Genomic DNA, 17,002 nt, shown 5'->3' with positions numbered 1-17,002 from the left:
TGACTAGTAAGTATCTTAAAACCTATGGATTGCTATGTCTCCGAAAGAGAATCAAGCATGTGTACAGGGGCATAAACGCAGCAGTGATAGGATTGGAGAGGTTCGGTGAGCAAATGAAGACCCTTTGAAGTCATATTGCATGGTACCCATTCCACGGGTTTCAACTACCCAGGTTTAAGGTATTCTTCCTTCAGCTAAAACATGCATGTGGAACCCAAGTATGATCAACCATGTGAACGGGAGACGTGTTCAAATATGTCTCAGTTTTCCTCCCCTGGTACTCGGGTGCAACATTCCAGACGCTTTACTAACACTCTCCCCACTTGGAAAGTCAGCGCCTTTAACCTCCTGTTTGGCCCAGTTTGCAATTTCTGCGGAAGATGAACAGGAATAGCGAGAACCAATGAGAGGCTAGCTGGAGGTGTCTGGACAGGCAAATTTAACTCTCATTTCCCACCAGGAAGAGGAAATAACCAAAGGCTCAGCGTGCCGTGCCGGAACCAGATTAGGGCCTGAAGCCATCCTGCGGTGTTGCGGCCAGCTCAAAAGAAAGCGAGTTGAAGAAAGGAGCTCAGGGGCACTGTAATTCACAAACCTGCAGAGTTATAAATGACAGCTATCATCCAAAAATAGACTGAAGTATGGCTGCCAAGAGGACTTGAAAGCGGGGCAGAATTGCAGGAAACCGATTTCAGGAGGTAGACTGGAATTGCATTGAAAGCATAGGAAAAGAGGCAGAACGTCCACAATGATGCACTTGGCCAAAAAGGGCGTATGCGTTTTTTCCTGAATATATTCAGGAAAAAACGCATACGCCCTTTTTGGCCAACCAAGCAAGCTTGCAAAGGAAATCTGCACTACAATGAAGTCTCACTTCCCCCCGGTCAAAAGGGCCATCTGAAAAAAGTGTAAAATCCAGAAAGGCAGGACAGGCCATGGAGAACTGGGAGCCTTGTTATGCTGAAGGGCGGGATGTAAATTGCCAACAAACACTCGGGAGAAGTGTATGGTGTTTCCTGAAACATCTAAAAAACAAAGCAACAGAGCCTAGGGCACTTCCACTTATGGTCCTATAGCTTAGGGAATTTAAAATCAAAAAGACACAGCCACCCCAAAGTTTCGAACGGCTCTGTTTACAAGAACCTCGTTTACAGTACAAGTTCAACATCGCAGAAAGTGAAAAATGGATAAAAAAGTTGTGGTATTTACTTACAAAGCAATATCACTCAGCAATGAAATCTGTGTCATCAGGACCTTAGCAGCACAATGAGTGGATTCAGGTATGATGATTCTAACTGAAATAAGTCACACAGAAAAAGAAACATCATAAGATATCACTAATACACGGAATGGAAACTTGGCTACACAGGAACTGAATTACAGAACAGAACAGGGTCTCAAATTTAGAAAACCAACTTATGCTTGCTTAAGGGGAAAGGTGAGTTGGGGTGCTGCATAAAACCAGAGATTGAAATGAGCACAGATAAAGTTCCTTAAGCCAAATATGGAATAGACAAGAACTACTCCTTGCTCAACGAAATGGACTCAACACCGCATATTAAACGCCTAAGAATGTACCTGACTACTAAGTATCTTAAAACCTATGGATTGCTATGTCTCCGAAAGAGAATCAAGCATGTGTACAGGGGCATAAATGCAGCAGTGATAGGATTGGAGAGGTTCGGTGAGCAAATGAAGACCCTTTGAAGTCATATTGCATGGTACCCATTCCACGGGTTTCAAATACACAGGTTTAAGGTATTCTTCCTTCAGCTAAAACATGCATGTGGAACCCAAGTATGATCAACCATGTGAACGGGAGACGTGTTCAAATATGTCTCAGTTTTCCTCCCCTGGTACTCGGGTGCAACATTCCAGATGCTTTACTAACACTCTCCCCACTTGGAAAGTCAGTGCCTTTAACCTCCTGTTTGGCCCAGTTTGCAATTTCTGCGGAAGGTGAACAGGAATAGCGAGAACCAATGAGAGACTAGCTGGAGGTGTCTGGACGGGCAAATTTAACTCTCATTTCCCACCAGGAAGAGGAAATAACCAAAGGCTCAGCATGCCGTTCTGGAACCAGATTAGGGCCTGAAGACATCCTGCGGTGTTGCGGCCAGGTCACAAGAAAGCGAGTTGAAGAAAGGAGCTCAGGGGCACTGTAATTCACAAACCTGCAGAGTTATAAATGACAGCTATCGTCCAAAAATAGACTGAAGTAAGGCTGCCAAGAGGACTTGAAAGCGGGGCAGAATTGCAGGAAACCGATTTCAGGAGGTAGACTGGAATTGCATTGAAAGCATAGGAAAAGAGGCAGAACGTCCACAATGATGCACTTGGCCAAAAAGGGCGTATGTGTTTTTTCCTGAATATATTCAGGAAAAAACGCATACGCCCTTTTTGGCCAACCAAGCAAGCTTGCAAAGGAAATCTGCACTACAATGAAGTCTCACTTCCCCCCGGTCAAAAGGGCCATCTGAAAAAAGTGTAAAATCCAGAAAGGCAGGACAGGCCATGGAGAACTGGGAGCCTTGTTATGCTGATGGGCGGGATGTAAATTGCCAACAACCACTCGGGAGAAGTGTATGGTGTTTCCTGAAACATCTAAAAAACAAAGCAACAGAGCCTAGGGCACTTCCACTTATGGTCCTATAGCTTAGGGAAATTAAAATCAAAAAGACACAGCCACCCCAAAGTTTGGAACGGCTCTGTTTACAAGAACCTCGTTTACAGTACAAGTTCAACATCGCAGAAAGTGAAAAATGGATAAAGAACTTGTGGTACTTACGTACAATGCAGTATCACTCAGCAATGAAATCTATGTCATCAGGCCCGTAGCAGCATAATGAGTGGATTCAGGTACGATGATTCTAACTGAAATAAGTCACACAGAAAAAGAAACATCATAAGATATCACTAATACACGGAATGTAAACTTGGCTACACAGGAATTGAATTACAGAACAGAACAGGGTCTCAAATTTAGAAAACCAACTTATGCTTGCTTAAGTGTAAAGGTGAGTTGGGGTGCTGCATAAAACCAGAGATTGAAATGAGCACAGATAAAGTTCCTTAAGCCAAATATGGAATAGACAAGAGCTACTCCTTGCTCAACGAAATGGACTCAACACCGCATATTAAATGCCTAAGAATGTACCTTACTAGTAAGTATCTTAAAACCTATGGATTGCTATGTCTCCGAAACAGAATCAAGCATGTGTACAGGGGCATAAACGCAGCAGTGATAGGATTGGAGAGATTCGGTGAGGAAATGAAGACCCTTTGAAGTCATATTGCATGGTACCCATTCCACGGGTTTCAACTACCCAGGTTTTAGGTATTCTTCCTTCAGCTAAAACATGCATGTGGAACCCAGAGTATGATCAACCATGTGATCGGGAGACGTGTTCAAATATGTCTCAGCTTTCGTACCCTGGTACTCGGGTGCAACATTCCAGACGCTTTACTAACACTCTCCCCACTTGGAGAGTCAGTCCCTTTAACCTCCTGTTTGGCCCAGTTCGCAATTTCTGCGGAAGATGAACAGGAATAGCGAGAACCAATGAGAGACTAGCTGGAGGTGTCTGGACGGGCAAATTTAACTCTCATTTCCCACCAGGAAGAGGAATTAACCAAAGCCTCAGCGTGCCGTGCCGGAACCAGATTAGGGCCTGAAGCCATCCTGCGGTGTTTCGGCCAGCTCACAAGAAAGCGAGTTGAAGAAAGGAGCTCAGGGGCACTGTAATTCACAAACCTGCAGAGTTATAAATGACAGCTATCGTCCAAAAATAGACTGAAGTAAGGCTGCCAAGAGGACTTGAAAGCGGGGCTGAATTGCAGGAAACCGATTTCAGGAGGTAGACTGGAATTGCATTGAAAGCATAGGAAAAGAGGCAGAACGTCCACAATGATGCACTTGGCCAAAAAGGGCGTATGCGTTTTTTCCTGAATATATTTAGGAAAAAACGCATACGCCCTTTTTGGCCAACCAAGCAAGCTTGCAAAGGAAATCTGCACTACAATGAAGTCTCAATTCCCCCCGGTCAAAAGGGCCATCTGAAAAAAGTGTAAAATCCAGAAAGGCAGGACAGGCCATGGAGAACTGGGAGCCTTGTTATGCTGATGGGCGGGATGTAAATTGCCAACAACCACTCGGGAGAAGTGTATGGTGTTTCCTGAAACATCTAAAAAACAAAGCAACAGAGCCTAGGGCACTTCCACTTATGGTCCTATAGCTTAGGGAATTTAAAATCAAAAAGACAGAGCCACCCCAAAGTTTGGAACGGCTCTGTTTACAAGAACCTCGTTTACAGTACAAGTTCAACATCGCAGAAAGTGAAAAATGGATAAAGAAGTTGTGGTATTTACTTACAAAGCAATATCACTCAGCAATGAAATCTGTGTCATCAGGACCTTAGCAGCACAATGAGTGGATTCAGGTATGATGATTCTAACTGAAATAAGTCACACAGAAAAAGAAACATCATAAGATATCAGTAATACACGGAATGTAAACTTGGCTACACAGGAACTGAATTACAGAACAGAACAGGGTCTCAAATTTAGAAAACCAACTTATTCTTGCTTAAGGGTAAAGGTGAGTTGGGGTGCTGCATAAAACCAGAGATTGAAATGAGCACCGATAAAGTTCCTTAAGCCAAATATGGAATAGACAAGAGCTACTCCTTGCTCAACGAAATGGACTCAACACTGCATATTAAACGCCTAAGAAGGTACCTGTCTAGTAAGTATCTTAAAACCTATGGATTGCTATGTCTCCGAAAGAGAATCAAGCATGTGTACAGGGGCATAAACGCAGCAGTGATAGGATTGGAGAGGTTCGTGAGCAAATGAAGACCCTTTGAAGTCATATTGCATGGTACCCATTCCACGGGTTTCAACTACCCAGGTTTTAGGTATTCTTCCTTCAGCTAAAACATGCATGTGGAACCCAGAGTATGATCAACCGTGTGAACGGGAGACGTGTTCAAATATGTCTCAGTTTTCCTCCCCTGGTACTCGGGTGCAACATTCCAGACGCTTTACTAACACTCTCCCGACTTGGAGAGTCAGTCCCTTTAACCTCCTGTTTGGCCCAGTTTGCAATTTCTGCGGAAGGTGAACAGGAATAGCGAGAACCAATGAGAGACTAGCTGGAGGTGTCTGGACGGGCAAATTTAACTCTCATTTCCCACCAGGAAGAGGAATTAACCAAAGGCTCAGCGTGCCGTGCCGGAACCAGATTAGGGCCTGAAGCCATCCTGCGGTGTTGCGGCCAGCTCACAAGAAAGCGAGTTGTAGAAAGGAGCTCAGGGGCACTGTAATTCACAAACCTGCAGAGTTATAAATGACAGCTATCGTCCAAAAATAGACTGAAGTAAGGCTGCCAAGAGGACTTGAAAGCGGGGCAGAATTGCAGGAAACCGATTTCAGGAGGTAGACTGGAATTGCATTGAAAGCATAGGAAAAGAGGCAGAACGTCCACAATGATGCACTTGGGCAAAAAGGGCGTATGCGTTTTTTCCTGAATATATTCAGGAAAAAACGCATACGCCCTTTTTGGCCAACCAAGCAAGCTTGCAAAGGAAATCTGCACTACAATGAAGTCTCACTTCCCCCCGGTCAAAAGGGCCATCTGAAAAAAGTGTAAAATCCAGAAAGGCAGGACAGGCCATGGAGAACTGGGAGCCTTGTTATGCTGATGGGCGGGATGTAAATTGCCAACAACCACTCGGGAGAAGTGTATGGTGTTTCCTGAAACATCTAAAAAACAAAGCAACAGAGCCTAGGGCACTTCCACTTATGGTCCTATAGCTTAGGGAAATTAAAATCAAAAAGACACAGCCACCCCAAAGTTTGGAACGGCTCTGTTTACAAGAACCTCGTTTACAGTACAAGTTCAACATCGCAGAAAGTGAAAAATGGATAAAGAACTTGTGGTACTTACGTACAATGCAGTATCACTCAGCAATGAAATCTATGTCATCAGGCCCGAAGCAGCATAATGAGTGGATTCAGGTATGATGATTCTAACTGAAATAAGTCACACAGAAAAAGAAACATCATAAGATATCACTAATACATGGAATGTAAACTTGGCTACACAGGAACTGAATTACAGAACAGAACAGGGTCTCAAATTTAGAAAACCAACTTATGCTTGCTTAAGGGGAAAGGTGAGTTGGGGTGCTGCATAAAACCAGAGATTGAAATGAGCACAGATAAAGTTCCTTAAGCCAAATATGGAATAGACAAGAGCTACTCCTTGCTCAACGAAATGGACTCAACACCGCATATTAAACGCCTAAGAATGTACCTGACTAGTAAGTATCTTAAAACCTATGGATTGCTATGTCTCCGAAACAGAATCAAGCATGTGTACAGGGGCATAAACGCAGCAGTGATAGGATTGGAGAGGTTCGGTGAGCAAATGAAGACCCTTTGAAGTCATATTGCATGGTACCCATTCCACGGGTTTCAACTACCCAGGTTTTAGGTATTCTTCCTTCAGCTAAAACATGCATGTGGAACCCAAGTATGATCAACCATGTGAACGGGAGACGTGTTCAAATATGTCTCAGTTTTCCTCCCCTGGTACTCGGGTGCAACATTCCAGACGCTTTACTAACACTCTCCCCACTTGGAGAGTCAGTCCCTTTAACCTCCTGTTTGGCCCAGTTTGCAATTTCTGCGGAAGGTGAACAGGAATAGCGAGAACCAATGAGAGACTAGCTGGAGGTGTCTGGACGGGCAAATTTAACTCTCATTTCCCACCAGGAAGAGGAATTAACCAAAGGCTCAGCGTGCCGTGCCGGAACCAGATTAGGGCCTGAAGCCATCCTGCGGTGTTGCGGCCAGGTCACAAGAAAGCGAGTTGAAGAAAGGAGCTCAGGGGCACTGTAATTCACAAACCTGCAGAGTTATAAATGACAGCTATCGTCCAAAAATATACTGAAGTAAGGCTGCCAAGAGGACTTGAAAGCGGGGCAGAATTGCAGGAAACCGATTTCAGGAGGTAGACTGGAATTGCATTGAAAGCATAGGAAAAGAGGCAGAACGTCCACAATGATGCACTTGGCCAAAAAGGGCGTATGCGTTTTTTCCTGAATATATTCAGGAAAAAACGCATACGCCCTTTTTGGCCAACCAAGCAAGCTTGCAAAGGAAATCTGCACTACAATGAAGTCTCACTTCCCCCCGGTCAAAAGGGCCATCTGAAAAAAGTGTAAAATCCAGAAAGGCAGGACAGGCCATGGAGAACTGGGAGCCTTGTTATGCTGATGGGCGGGATGTAAATTGCCAACAACCACTCGGGAGAAGTGTATGGTGTTTCCTGAAACATCTAAAAAACAAAGCAACAGAGCCTAGGGCACTTCCACTTATGGTCCTATAGCTTAGGGAAATTAAAATCAAAAAGACACAGCCACCCCAAAGTTTGGAACGGCTCTGTTTACAAGAACCTCGTTTACAGTACAAGTTCAACATCGCAGAAAGTGAAAAATGGATAAAGAACTTGTGGTACTTACGTACAATGCAGTATCACTCAGCAATGAAATCTATGTCATCAGGCCCGAAGCAGCATAATGAGTGGATTCAGGTACGATGATTCTAACTGAAATAAGTCACACAGAAAAAGAAACATCATAAGATATCACTAATACACGGAATGTAAACTTGGCTACACAGGAACTGAATTACAGAACAGAACAGGGTCTCAAATTTAGAAAACCAACTTATGCTTGCTTAAGGGTAAAGGTGAGTTGGGGTGCTGCATAAAACCAGAGATTGAAATGAGCACAGATAAAGTTCCTTAAGCCAAATATGGAATACACAAGAGCTACTCCTTGCTCAACGAAATGGACTCAACACCGCATATTAAACGCCTAAGAATGTACCTGACTAGTAAGTATCTTAAAACCTATGGATTGCTATGTCTCCGAAACAGAATCAAGCATGTGTACAGGGGCATAAACGCAGCAGTGATAGGATTGGAGAGGTTCGGTGAGCAAATGAAGACCCTTTGAAGTCATATTGCATGGTACCCATTCCACGGGTTTCAACTACCCAGGTTTTAGGTATTCTTCCTTCAGCTAAAACATGCATGTGGAACCCAAGTATGATCAACCATGTGAACGGGAGACGTGTTCAAATATGTCTCAGTTTTCCTCCCCTGGTACTCGGGTGCAACATTCCAGACGCTTTACTAACACTCTCCCCACTTGGAGAGTCAGCGCCTTTAACCTCCTGTTTGGCCCAGTTTGCAATTTCTGTGGAAGATGAACAGGAATAGCGAGAACCAATGAGAGACTAGCTGGAGGTGTCTGGATGGGCAAATTTAACTCTCATTTCCCACCAGGAAGAGGAATTAACCAAAGGCTCAGCATGCCGTGCCAGAACCAGATTAGGGCCTGAAGACATCCTGCGGTGTTGCGGCCAGGTCACAAGAAAGCGAGTTGAAGAAAGGAGCTCAGGGGCACTGTAATTCACAAACCTGCAGAGTTATAAATGACAGCTATCGTCCAAAAATAGACTGAAGTAAGGCTGCCAAGAGGACTTGAAAGCGGGGCAGAATTGCAGGAAACCGATTTCAGGAGGTAGACTGGAATTGCATTGAAAGCATAGGAAAAGAGGCAGAACGTCCACAATGATGCACTTGGCCAAAAAGGGCGTATGCGTTTTTTCCTGAATATATTCAGGAAAAAACGCATACGCCCTTTTTGGCCAACCAAGCAAGCTTGCAAAGGAAATCTGCACTAAAATGAAGTCTCACTTCCCCCCGGTCAAAAGGGCCATCTGAAAAAAGTGTAAAATCCAGAAAGGCAGGACAGGCCATGGAGAACTGGGAGCCTTGTTATGCTGATGGGCGGGATGTAAATTGCCAACAACCACTCGGGAGAAGTGTATGGTGTTTCCTGAAACATCTAAAAAACAAAGCAACAGAGCCTAGGGCACTTCCACTTATGGTCCTATAGCTTAGGGAATTTAAAATCAAAAAGACACAGCCACCCCAAAGTTTGGAAGGGCTCTGTTTACAAGAACCTCGTTTACAGTACAAGTTCAACATCGCAGAAAGTGAAAAATGGATAAAGAACTTGTGGTACTTACGTACAATGCAGTATCACTCAGCAATGAAATCTATGTCATCAGGCCCGTAGCAGCATAATGAGTGGATTCAGGTACGATGATTCTAACTGAAATAAGTCACACAGAAAAAGAAACATCATAAGATATCACTAATACACGGAATGTAAACTTGGCTACACAGGAATTGAATTACAGAACAGAACAGGGTCTCAAATTTAGAAAACCAACTTATGCTTGCTTAAGGGTAAAGGTGAGTTGGGGTGCTGCATAAAACCAGAGATTGAAATGAGCACAGATAAAGTTCCTTAAGCCAAATATGGAATAGACAAGAGCTACTCCTTGCTCAACGAAATGGACTCAACACCGCATATTAAATGCCTAAGAATGTACCTTACTAGTAAGTATCTTAAAACCTATGGATTGCTATGTCTCCGAAAGAGAATCAAGCATGTGTACAGGGGCATAAACGCAGCAGTGATAGGATTGGAGAGATTCGGTGAGGAAATGAAGACCCTTTGAAGTCATATTGCATGGTACCCATTCCACGGGTTTCAACTACCCAGGTTTTAGGTATTCTTCCTTCAGCTAAAACATGCATGTGGAACCCAGAGTATGATCAACCATGTGATCGGGAGACGTGTTCAAATATGTCTCAGTTTTCCTCCCCTGGTACTCGGGTGCAACATTCCAGACGCTTTACTAACACTCTGCCCACTTGGAGAGTCAGTCCCTTTAACCTCCTGTTTGGCCCAGTTCGCAATTTCTGCGGAAGATGAACAGGAATAGCGAGAACCAATGAGAGACTAGCTGGAGGTGTCTGGACGGGCAAATTTAACTCTCATTTCCCACCAGGAAGAGGAATTAACCAAAGGCTCAGCGTGCCGTGCCGGAACCAGATTAGGGCCTGAAGCCATCCTGCGGTGTTGCGGCCAGCTCACAAGAAAGCGAGTTGAAGAAAGGAGCTCAGGGGCACTGTAATTCACAAACCTGCAGAGTTATAAATGACAGCTATCGTCCAAAAATAGACTGAAGTAAGGCTGCCAAGAGGACTTGAAAGCGGGGCTGAATTGCAGGAAACCGATTTCAGGAGGTAGACTGGAATTGCATTGAAAGCATAGGAAAAGAGGCAGAACGTCCACAATGATGCACTTGGCCAAAAAGGGCGTATGCGTTTTTTCCTGAATATATTCAGGAAAAAACGCATACGCCCTTTTTGGCCAACCAAGCAAGCTTGCAAAGGAAATCTGCACTACAATGAAGTCTCAATTCCCCCCGGTCAAAAGGGCCATCTGAAAAAAGTGTAAAATCCAGAAAGGCAGGACAGGCCATGGAGAACTGGGAGCCTTGTTATGCTGAAGGGCGGGATGTAAATTGCCAACAACCACTCGGGAGAAGTGTATGGTGTTTCCTGAAACATCTAAAAAACAAAGCAACAGAGCCTAGGGCACTTCCACTTATGGTCCTATAGCTTAGGGAAATTAAAATAAAAAAGACACAGCCACCCAAAATTTGGAACGGCTCTGTTTACAAGAACCTCGTTTACAGTACAAGTTCAACATCGCAGAAAGTGAAAAATGGATAAAGAAGTTGTGGTATTTACTTACAAAGCAATATCACTCAGCAATGAAATCTGTGTCATCAGGACCTTAGCAGCACAATGAGTGGATTCAGGTATGATGATTCTAACTGAAATAAGTCACACAGAAAAAGAAACATCATAAGATATCAGTAATACACGGAATGTAAACTTGGCTACACAGGAACTGAATTACAGAACAGAACAGGGTCTCAAATTTAGAAAACCAACTTATTCTTGCTTAAGGGTAAAGGTGAGTTGGGGTGCTGCATAAAACCAGAGATTGAAATGAGCACCGATAAAGTTCCTTAAGCCAAATATAGAATAGACAAGAGCTACTCCTTGCTCAACGAAATGGACTCAACACCGCATATTAAACGCCTAAGAAGGTACCTGTCTAGTAAGTATCTTAAAACCTATGGATTGCTATGTCTCCGAAAGAGAATCAAGCATGTGTACAGGGGCATAAACGCAGCAGTGATAGGATTGGAGAGGTTCGTGAGCAAATGAAGACCCTTTGAAGTCATATTGCATGGTACCCATTACACGGGTCTCAACTCTCCAGGTTTAAGGTATTCTTCCTTCAGCTAAAACATGCATGTGGAACCCAGAGTATGATCAACCGTGTGAACGGGAGACGTGTTCAAATATGTCTCAGTTTTCCTCCCCTGGTACTCGGGTGCAACATTCCAGACGCTTTACTAACACTCTCCCGACTTGGAGAGTCAGTCCCTTTAACCTCCTGTTTGGCCCAGTTTGCAATTTCTGCGGAAGGTGAACAGGAATAGCGAGAACCAATGAGAGACTAGCTGGAGGTGTCTGGACGGGCAAATTTAACTCTCATTTCCCACCAGGAAGAGGAATTAACCAAAGGCTCAGCGTGCCGTGCCGGAACCAGATTAGGGCCTGAAGCCATCCTGCGGTGTTGCGGCCAGCTCACAAGAAAGCGAGTTGTAGAAAGGAGCTCAGGGGCACTGTAATTCACAAACCTGCAGAGTTATAAATGACAGCTATCGTCCAAAAATAGACTGAAGTAAGGCTGCCAAGAGGACTTGAAAGCGGGGCAGAATTGCAGGAAACCGATTTCAGGAGGTAGACTGGAATTGCATTGAAAGCATAGGAAAAGAGGCAGAACGTCCACAATGATGCACTTGGGCAAAAAGGGCGTATGCGTTTTTTCCTGAATATATTCAGGAAAAAACGCATACGCCCTTTTTGGCCAACCAAGCAAGCTTGCAAAGGAAATCTGCACTACAATGAAGTCTCACTTCCCCCCGGTCAAAAGGGCCATCTGAAAAAAGTGTAAAATCCAGAAAGGCAGGACAGGCCATGGAGAACTGGGAGCCTTGTTATGCTGATGGGCGGGATGTAAATTGCCAACAACCACTCGGGAGAAGTGTATGGTGTTTCCTGAAACATCTAAAAAACAAAGCAACAGAGCCTAGGGCACTTCCACTTATGGTCCTATAGCTTAGGGAAATTAAAATCAAAAAGACACAGCCACCCCAAAGTTTGGAACGGCTCTGTTTACAAGAACCTCGTTTACAGTACAAGTTCAACATCGCAGAAAGTGAAAAATGGATAAAGAACTTGTGGTACTTACGTACAATGCAGTATCACTCAGCAATGAAATCTATGTCATCAGGCCCGAAGCAGCACAATGAGTGGATTCAGGTATGATGATTCTAACTGAAATAAGTCACACAGAAAAAGAAACATCATAAGATATCACTAATACACGGAATGTAAACTTGGCTACACAGGAACTGAATTACAGAACAGAACAGGGTCTCAAATTTAGAAAACCAACTTATGCTTGCTTAAGGGGAAAGGTGAGTTGGGGTGCTGCATAAAACCAGAGATTGAAATGAGCACAGATAAAGTTCCTTAAGCCAAATATGGAATAGACAAGAGCTACTCCTTGCTCAACGAAATGGACTCAACACCGCATATTAAACGCCTAAGAATGTACCTGACTAGTAAGTATCTTAAAACCTATGGATTGCTATGTCTCCGAAACAGAATCAAGCATGTGTACAGGGGCATAAACGCAGCAGTGATAGGATTGGAGAGGTTCGGTGAGCAAATGAAGACCCTTTGAAGTCATATTGCATGGTACCCATTCCACGGGTTTCAACTACCCAGGTTTTAGGTATTCTTCCTTCAGCTAAAACATGCATGTGGAACCCAAGTATGATCAACCATGTGAACGGGAGACGTGTTCAAATATGTCTCAGTTTTCCTCCCCTGGTACTCGGGTGCAACATTCCAGACGCTTTACTAACACTCTCCCCACTTGGAAAGTCAGTCCCTTTAACCTCCTGTTTGGCCCAGTTTGCAATTTCTGCGGAAGGTGAACAGGAATAGCGAGAACCAATGAGAGACTAGCTGGAGGTGTCTGGACGGGCAAATTTAACTCTCATTTCCCACCAGGAAGAGGAATTAACCAAAGGCTCAGCGTGCCGTGCCGGAACCAGATTAGGGCCTGAAGCCATCCTGCGGTGTTGCGGCCAGCTCACAAGAAAGCGAGTTGTAGAAAGGAGCTCAGGGGCACTGTAATTCACAAACCTGCAGAGTTATAAATGACAGCTATCGTCCAAAAATAGACTGAAGTAAGGCTGCCAAGAGGACTTGAAAGCGGGGCAGAATTGCAGGAAACCGATTTCAGGAGGTAGACTGGAATTGCATTGAAAGCATAGGAAAAGAGGCAGAACGTCCACAATGATGCACTTGGGCAAAAAGGGCGTATGCGTTTTTTCCTGAATATATTCAGGAAAAAACGCATACGCCCTTTTTGGCCAACCAAGCAAGCTTGCAAAGGAAATCTGCACTACAATGAAGTCTCACTTCCCCCCGGTCAAAAGGGCCATCTGAAAAAAGTGTAAAATCCAGAAAGGCAGGACAGGCCATGGAGAACTGGGAGCCTTGTTATGCTGATGGGCGGGATGTAAATTGCCAACAACCACTCGGGAGAAGTGTATGGTGTTTCCTGAAACATCTAAAAAACAAAGCAACAGAGCCTAGGGCACTTCCACTTATGGTCCTATAGCTTAGGGAAATTAAAATCAAAAAGACACAGCCACCCCAAAGTTTGGAACGGCTCTGTTTACAAGAACCTCGTTTACAGTACAAGTTCAACATCGCAGAAAGTGAAAAATGGATAAAGAACTTGTGGTACTTACGTACAATGCAGTATCACTCAGCAATGAAATCTATGTCATCAGGCCCGAAGCAGCATAATGAGTGGATTCAGGTACGATGATTCTAACTGAAATAAGTCACACAGAAAAAGAAACATCATAAGATATCACTAATACACGGAATGTAAACTTGGCTACACAGGAACTGAATTACAGAACAGAACAGGGTCTCAAATTTAGAAAACCAACTTATGCTTGCTTAAGGGTAAAGGTGAGTTGGGGTGCTGCATAAAACCAGAGATTGAAATGAGCACAGATAAAGTTCCTTAAGCCAAATATGGAATAGACAAGAGCTACTCCTTGCTCAACGAAATGGACTCAACACCGCATATTAAATGCCTAAGAATGTACCTGACTAGTAAGTATCTTAAAACCTATGGATTGCTATGTCTCTGAAAGAGAATCAAGCATGTGTACAGGGGCATAAACGCAGCAGTGATAGGATTGGAGAGGTTCGGTGAGCAAATGAAGACCCTTTGAAGTCATATTGCATGGTACCCATTCCACGGGTTTCAACTACCCAGGTTTTAGGTATTCTTCCTTCAGCTAAAACATGCATGTGGAACCCAAGTATGATCAACCATGTGAACGGGAGACGTGTTCAAATATGTCTCAGTTTTCCTCCCCTGGTACTCGGGTGCAACATTCCAGACGCTTTACTAACACTCTCCCCACTTGGAAAGTCAGCGCCTTTAACCTCCTGTTTGGCCCAGTTTGCAATTTCTGTGGAAGATGAACAGGAATAGCGAGAACCAATGAGAGACTAGCTGGAGGTGTCTGGATGGGCAAATTTAACTCTCATTTCCCACCAGGAAGAGGAATTAACCAAAGGCTCAGCATGCCGTGCCAGAACCAGATTAGGGCCTGAAGACATCCTGCGGTGTTGCGGCCAGGTCACAAGAAAGCGAGTTGAAGAAAGGAGCTCAGGGGCACTGTAATTCACAAACCTGCAGAGTTATAAATGACAGCTATCGTCCAAAAATATACTGAAGTAAGGCTGCCAAGAGGACTTGAAAGCGGGGCAGAATTGCAGGAAACCGATTTCAGGAGGTAGACTGGAATTGCATTGAAAGCATAGGAAAAGAGGCAGAACGTCCACAATGATGCACTTGGCCAAAAAGGGCGTATGCGTTTTTTCCTGAATATATTCAGGAAAAAACGCATACGCCCTATTTGGCCAACCAAGCAAGCTTGCAAAGGAAATCTGCACTACAATGAAGTCTCACTTCCCCCCGGTCAAAAGGGCCATCTGAAAAAACTGTAAAAACCAGAAAGGCAGGACAGGCCATGGAGAACTGGGAGCCTTGTTATGCTGATGGGCGGGATGTAAATTGCCAACAACCACTCTGGAGAAGTGTATGGTGTTTCCTGAAACATCTAAAAAACAAAGCAACAGAGCCTAGGGCACTTCCACTTATGGTCCTATAGCTTAGGGAAATTAAAATCAAAAAGACACAGCCACCCCAAAGTTTGGAACGGCTCTGTTTACAAGAACCTCGTTTACAGTACAAGTTCAACATCGCAGAAAGTGAAAAATGGATAAAGAACTTGTGGTACTTACGTACAATGCAGTATCACTCAGCAATGAAATCTATGTCATCAGGCCCGAAGCAGCATAATGAGTGGATTCAGGTACGATGATTCTAACTGAAATAAGTCACACAGAAAAAGAAACATCATAAGATATCACTAATACACGGAATGTAAACTTGGCTACACAGGAACTGAATTACAGAACAGAACAGGGTCTCAAATTTAGAAAACCAACTTATGCTTGCTTAAGGGTAAAGGTGAGTTGGGGTGCTGCATAAAACCAGAGATTGAAATGAGCACAGATAAAGTTCCTTAAGCCAAATATGGAATAGACAAGAGCTACTCCTTGCTCAACGAAATGGACTCAACACCGCATATTAAATGCCTAAGAATGTACCTGACTAGTAAGTATCTTAAAACCTATGGATTGCTATGTCTCCGAAAGAGAATCAAGCATGTGTACAGGGGCATAAACGCAGCAGTGATAGGATTGGAGAGGTTCGGTGAGCAAATGAAGACCCTTTGAAGTCATATTGCATGGTACCCATTCCACGGGTTTCAACTACCCAGGTTTTAGGTATTCTTCCTTCAGCTAAAACATGCATGTGGAACCCAAGTATGATCAACCATGTGAACGGGAGACGTGTTCAAATATGTCTCAGTTTTCCTCCCCTGGTACTCGGGTGCAACATTCCAGACGCTTTACTAACACTCTCCCCACTTGGAAAGTCAGCGCCTTTAACCTCCTGTTTGGCCCAGTTTGCAATTTCTGTGGAAGATGAACAGGAATAGCGAGAACCAATGAGAGACTAGCTGGAGGTGTCTGGATGGGCAAATTTAACTCTCATTTCCCACCAGGAAGAGGAATTAACCAAAGGCTCAGCATGCCGTGCCAGAACCAGATTAGGGCCTGAAGACATCCTGCGGTGTTGCGGCCAGGTCACAAGAAAGCGAGTTGAAGAAAGGAGCTCAGGGGCACTGTAATTCACAAACCTGCAGAGTTATAAATGACAGCTATCGTCCAAAAATATACTGAAGTAAGGCTGCCAAGAGGACTTGAAAGCGGGGCAGAATTGCAGGAAACCGATTTCAGGAGGTAGACTGGAATTGCATTGAAAGCATAGGAAAAGAGGCAGAACGTCCACAATGATGCACTTGGCCAAAAAGGGCGTATGCGTTTTTTCCTGAATATATTCAGGAAAAAACGCATACGCCCTTTTTGGCCAACCAAGCAAGCTTGCAAAGGAAATCTGCACTACAATGAAGTCTCACTTCCCCCCGGTCAAAAGGGCCATCTGAAAAAAGTGTAAAATCCAGAAAGGCAGGACAGGCCATGGAGAACTGGGAGCCTTGTTATGCTGATGGGCGGGATGTAAATTGCCAACAACCACTCGGGAGAAGTGTATGGTGTTTCCTGAAACATCTAAAAAACAAAGCAACAGAGCCTAGGGCACTTCCACTTATGGTCCTATAGCTTAGGGAATTTAAAATCAAAAAGACACAGCCACCCCAAAGTTTGGAAGGGCTCTGTTTACAAGAACCTCGTTTACAGTACAAGTTCAACATCGCAGAAATTGAAAAATGGATAAAGAAGTTGTGGTATTTACTT

Source organism: Delphinus delphis, chromosome 2, assembly GCF_949987515.2.
Source record: "Delphinus delphis chromosome 2, mDelDel1.2, whole genome shotgun sequence".
Taxonomy (NCBI): Eukaryota; Metazoa; Chordata; class Mammalia; order Artiodactyla; family Delphinidae; genus Delphinus; species Delphinus delphis.
Note: the sequence above shows the minus strand (reverse complement) of the source record.